Raw genomic sequence first — 6000 nt, 5'->3', positions numbered from 1 at the left:
AGGTTTTTTAACTGGACAAAAAGGGGGAAATGTTGTGGTTTGCCTTGGAGTTTTCTCTGAATTTGTTAAATAAAGGCAAAACCCCGTGATTTGGGCAGAGGGAGGAGTTGGGAGTGAGAGGGGATTAGATTCAGAGGTTAGGAAGGAGAGAGGACAGTTGGAGACAGTTGGCCCAGAGGGAACCTGAGCAGGAGGGGGGGAGGATGAGACAGTTGAGAGAGTGAGGGAAGAGAAGGGGCCAGGAGGAAGGAGGGACAGGTTAGAGATATGATGGGGAACTGAGAAGAGTTAGAGGAACCAGGGGGGGGGAGAAGAAGCTGAAGACTTGGTAAATAAAAGGTGCAAGGGATGAGTGATTTGGGAACTGGGATTAGGACACACCGAGGTACTCTATATTATTTGGGTCTATTATGAAGGGTGTCGATTCACTAATTTCTTTCTCGGCTTGTTTCTCTTTTGGGCAGAGGAAGGCTACTGATTTATTTGAGTTAATTTTATACCCAGCTACTTTGCTGAAGTTGTTTATCATCTTTAGTAGTTCTCTGGTGGAACTTTTGGGATCACTTAAATATACTATCATATCATCTGCAAATAGTGGTATTTTGACTTCTTCTTTTCTGATCTGTGTCCCCTTGACTTCCTTTTGTTGTCTGATTGCTCTGGTTAGAACTTCAAGAACTATATTGAATAAGTAGGGAGAGAGTGGGCAGCCTTGGCTAATCCCTGATTTTAGTGGCATTGCTTCAAGACTCTCTCCATTTAGTTTAATGTTAGCAACTGGTTTGTTGTATATGGCTTTTACTATGTTTAGGTATGGGCCTTGAAATCCTATTCTTTCCAGGACTTTTATCATGAAGGGGTGTTGAATTTTGTCAAATGCTTTCTCAGCATCTAATGAAATGATCATGGGGTTTTGTTCTTTCAGTTTGTTTATATAATGGATCATGTTGATGTTTTTCCGTATATTAAACCATCCCTGCATGCCTGGGATGAAGCCTACTTGATCATGGTGGATGATTGTTTTGATGTGCTCTTGGATTCGGTTTGCCAGAATTTTATTGAGTATTTTTGCGTGGATATTCATAAGGGAAATTAGTCTGAAGTTCTCTTTCTTTGTTGGGTCTTTGTGTGGTTTAGGTATAAGAGTAATTGTGGCTTCATAGAAGGAATTCCGTAGTGCTCCATCTGTTTCAATTTTGTGGAATAGTTTGGATAGTGTTGGTATGAGGTCTTCTTTGAAGGTCTGATAGAATTCTGCACTAAACCCGTCTGGACCTGGGCTCTTTTTGGTTGGGAGACCTTTAATGACTGCTTCTATTTCCTTAGAAGTTATGGGGTTGTTTAACTGGTTTATCTGTTCCTGATTTAACTTCGGTACCTGGGATCTGTCTAGAAAATTGTCCATTTCCTGCAGATTTTCAGGTTTTGTTGAATATAGGCTTTTATAGTAAGATCTGATGATTTTTTGAATATCCTCTGAATCTGTAGTTATGTCTCCCTTTTGATTTTTGATTTTGTTAATTTGGACACACTCTCTGTGCGCTCCGGCTAGTCTGGCTAAGGGTTTATTTATCTTGTTGATTTTCTCAAAGAACCAACTTTTGGTTCTGTTGATTCTTTCTATGGTCCTTTTTGTTTCTACTTGGTTGATTTCAGCTCTGAGTTTGATTATTTCCTGCCTCCTACTCCTCCTGGGTGTATTTGCTTCTTTTTGTTCTAGAGCTTTTAGGTGTGCTGTCAAGCTGCTGATATATGCTCTTTCCTGTTTCTTTCTGCAGGCACTCAGAGCTATGAGTTTTCCTCTTAGCACAGCTTTCATTGTGTCCCATAAGTTTGGGTATGTTGTACCTTCATTTTCATTAAATTCTAAGAAGTCTTTAATTTCTTTCTTTATTTCTTCCTTGACCAGGTTATGATTGAGTAGAGCATTGTTCAATTTCCACGTATATGTGGGCACTCTTCCCTTATTGTTATTGAAGACCAGCTTTAGGCCGTGGTAGTCTGATAGCCACGCATGGAATTATTTCTATCTTTCTGTACCTGTTGAGGCCCGTTTTTTGACCAATTATATGGTCAATTTTGGAGAAAGTACCATGAGGAGCTGAGAAGAAGGTGTATCCTTTTGCTTTAGGATATAATGTTCTATAAATATCTGTTAAATCCATTTGGCTCATGACTTCTCTTAGTTTGTCTACGTCTCTGTTTAATTTCTGTTTCCATGATCTGTCCATTGATGAGAGAGGGGTGTTGAAATCTCCTACTATTATTGTGTGAGGTACAATGTTTGTTTTGTGCTTTAGTAAGCTTTCTTTTATGTATGTAGGTGGCCTTGTATTTGGGGCATAGATATTTAGGATTGAGAGTTCATCTTGGTGGATTTTTCCTTTGATGAACATGAAGTGTCCTTCCTTATCTTTTTTGATGAGTTTTAGTTGAAAATTGATTTTATTTGATATTAGAATGGCTACTCCAGCTTGCTTCTTTTGACCATTTGCTTGGAAAGTTGTTTACCAGCCTTTCACTCTGAGGTAGTGTCTGCCTTTGTCTCTGAGCTGTGTTTCCTGTAGGAAGCAGAATGCAGGGTCCTGGTTGCATATCCAGTTTGTTAATCTATTTCTTTTTATTGGGGAGTTGAGGCCATTGATGTTGAGAGATATTAAGGAATAGTGATTATTGCTTCCTGTTATATTCATATTTGGATGTGAGTTTATGTTTGTGTGCTTTTCTTCTCTTTGTTTTGTTGCCAAGACGATTAGTTTCTTGCTTCTTCTAGGGTATAGCTTGCCTCCTTATGTTGGGCTTTACCATTTATTATCCTTTGTAGTGCTGGATTTGTAGAAAAATGTTGTGTAAATTTGGTTTTGTCATGGAATATCTTGGTTTCTCCATCTATGTTAATTGAGAGTTTTGCAGGATACAGTAACCTGGGCTGGCATTTGTGTTCTCTTAGGGTCTGTATGACATCTGTCCAGGATCTTCTGGCTTTCATAGTTTCTGGCGAAAAGTCTGGTGTGATTCTGATAGGTCTGCCTTTATATGTTACTTGACCTTTTTCCCTTACTGCTTTTAATATTCTTTCTTTATTTTGTGCATTTGATGTTTTGACTATTTTGTGACGGGAGGAGTTTCTTTTCTGGTCCAATCTATTTGGAGTTCTGTAGGCTTCTTTTATGCTTATGGGTATCTCTTTCTTTAGGTTAGGGAATGTCTTTAGCCTTCAAGGAAGTGCAAATCAGAACTACTTTTTGATCTTTTCTTAAATCTGTAATAATGACTAAGGTCAATAAAATAATTGACAGCTTGTTATGTCAAGGGTGTAGAGTAAGAAGAATATTTACTCATTTTGGGTGGGAGTACAAACATACTGCTGCTATGGAAATCAGTTTGACAGTTCCTTGGGAAGATGGAAATGCATGTACAACATAATCTCTGTCTCCCACTTTTGGGCATAGGCCCAGAAAACACGATTCATAATAGCTAAATTTGGGAGCCTAGTCCTCTTTCAATGGATAAATGAATGAAGACAATGTAGTACATTTACAGGGTAGAAGGTTACTCAGCTGTTTAAAAGAATGAAATCATGAAACGTTTAAGTAGCCTTCACTATCCTAGAGCTTATTCCATAGCATCTCTCATTTCAGCTAAAAATCCTAGGACGATGTACCCTTCCAAGAATCTATGGGGGTGAGTTTGCCCAGATTATTAGCAATAGGGGAACTTGAAATGTCCACCCCCTATAACTAGAAAGTACTTCCAATGAAAGGTTGGTGACGTCACCCCAGCCACAAAACGTTCAACCCACAATTTTTTCGGTCTACAAGATGTGCAGGAATAAAGAGGGAGCAGACATTGAGGTAATGGCCAAAATCTGACTAGCCCAAATTGAGGCCCATGCCATGAAGGGCCACCCCGACACAGTTAATGATATTGTGCTTTACTGGCAGACAGGAACCTAGCACGAATGACATCTGAGAGGCTTTATTCAAAAACTGATGGAAGCAGATACAGAGTCCCACAGCCAAACATCAGGTGGTGGTTGAGAAATTTTATGGTAGAGGGGAAGGACTGAAGGAGACAAAAAAGTCAAAGACACCATTAGAAACCTAATACAGTAGAAGCTCCTAAAATACATACATTTATGAAAATGATACAAATAAAATTGCCAAATAATGGGGAAGGTGAAGTCCCAACTGAACATCTCTTGTCACCGAATGAAGCTTCAAATACTGGGACTGCATTATATCTAGTCAAGTTGTTGGTCAACGGGTGCCATAGGAACTCCAAAACAGCGTATGCTATTGCCAAGCTTATTGACTGATGCCACAAACTGAGAATAAGTTCCTATTGCTGAAGACAATACGTACACAACTTATTGAAAACAAAGAAGTTTGAATAGTTACTATCTTGAGCCATTACCTATAGTGACTAGTGTTCATGGTACCAGAAGATATTCTGCTTGCCACTAAGGGGAAAAGTAAACACATACAACTGCCCCATAAACGCTTGGATCTACAATGCTTATTTGCCTATGAAATAGTCTGGTCTCTTTTGACAAAAATCCAAGATGGTAGGCCCATAAGCTTCCATGGATTCTCCTGTCTCTATGCCCTCCCTTCCATAGAAGCACTGTGATTAGAGAATTACAGTACCAAAACCAGCTTTACATGGGTGCTGGGGATTAGAATACAGGCCCCCACATTTTAACACCAAGCACTTTACTCTCCGCACTGAACCTTCTCCTCAGCTCCTAATTTGACTTTCTAAAATAATATTATGGGGCCATTCTTGAGTAAAGCCTAAAATTTGATTTCCAGAATCCACATAAAGGCTAAAGGAGAGAAACCGCTCCACATTTTTGTCCTCTGTTATCCACGTGTCACTGTGGCATATACATCATGTGCAAACATGTCCCGTGCGCAACTTCCCGCCGGCAAGAAGCACGTGGACATTTAGAAATCCTTACTGTGATCAACTTTATTAATCTTAGAAGAGGAAGCCCCCGGCCGCACCAACATGGTGCGCTTATAAACCCCCTAGTGCCGCGCATCTACACCTGATTGGTTGCTTTACCCATGATCTCATTAGGCACGCCCCGGAGTGGGCAAAGACCTGGCACGAAGGCACTCTTGCACATGCGCACAGTAAACTTCTTGAAAGGGGGCCGGCTGACGCGGCGAAGGCTAGTGCCATCTTGTAATGATGAAGGCTATCCTGGCCTACCACATGGGGCGCAGTGGAAGCCAGCGCCATCTAGTGGTGGCGAATGTTATTGCGGCCCTCTATGCAAACACACATATAAACATACTGATTAATGAATTAACTTTTTTAAAAATAAAATTAAAACATTATTTGCATAGAATAAAATTGATTACTATTTTAAATCCATGTAATCTATTTATCACATAACAAATAGGTAATACAGAAAGTGAGTCCTAAGTCTTTTACATCTCACATACCAAGAATTAATTAAAAGAAACTGGGCTACATTTCCTTTTAATTAGATTCTACAATTTCCTTGCAGTGTCCTGTAAGTAACTTTGATGATCTTAGTCTACAAAGATACTGTTCCCCCAAATGATTTATTAGTTATTTCTAAGCCTGGGTCACCAAGGTCTCCTGTGTTTATTTGCTACTGTAGATGTGCAAAATAGTAATAAGTATTGATCTTAATATTAGGAAAACCTATTTCTATGCAAAGAGTTCAGAACATCACCTCTTTGCAACAGCAGCCATTCTTTTGAACCTATTTTTCAGGAATAGTGAAAGTAAGAAATTTATTTTCTTCTAATGGTATTGCATGATCAATGAGAAAGTTAATCCACATGATTAAAAACAGAAATTGTGAACCCCTATGAATTCAAAAACTACAATTTTTGTATGCATGTCTAGATTTAATCAATGGTCACCAGAAATAATCATTTTACAATATATAGACAAGAATCTTTGTTGTGAAATAACTAAGAGAGAAAGGCTGTGAACAACTGCCAGAAATGTGATATG

This window comes from Rattus rattus, chromosome 1 (genome assembly GCF_011064425.1).
Source record: "Rattus rattus isolate New Zealand chromosome 1, Rrattus_CSIRO_v1, whole genome shotgun sequence".
NCBI lineage: Eukaryota > Metazoa > Chordata > Mammalia > Rodentia > Muridae > Rattus > Rattus rattus.
The sequence above is the reverse complement of the archived record's forward strand: the minus strand, read 5'-3'. Positions refer to the sequence as shown.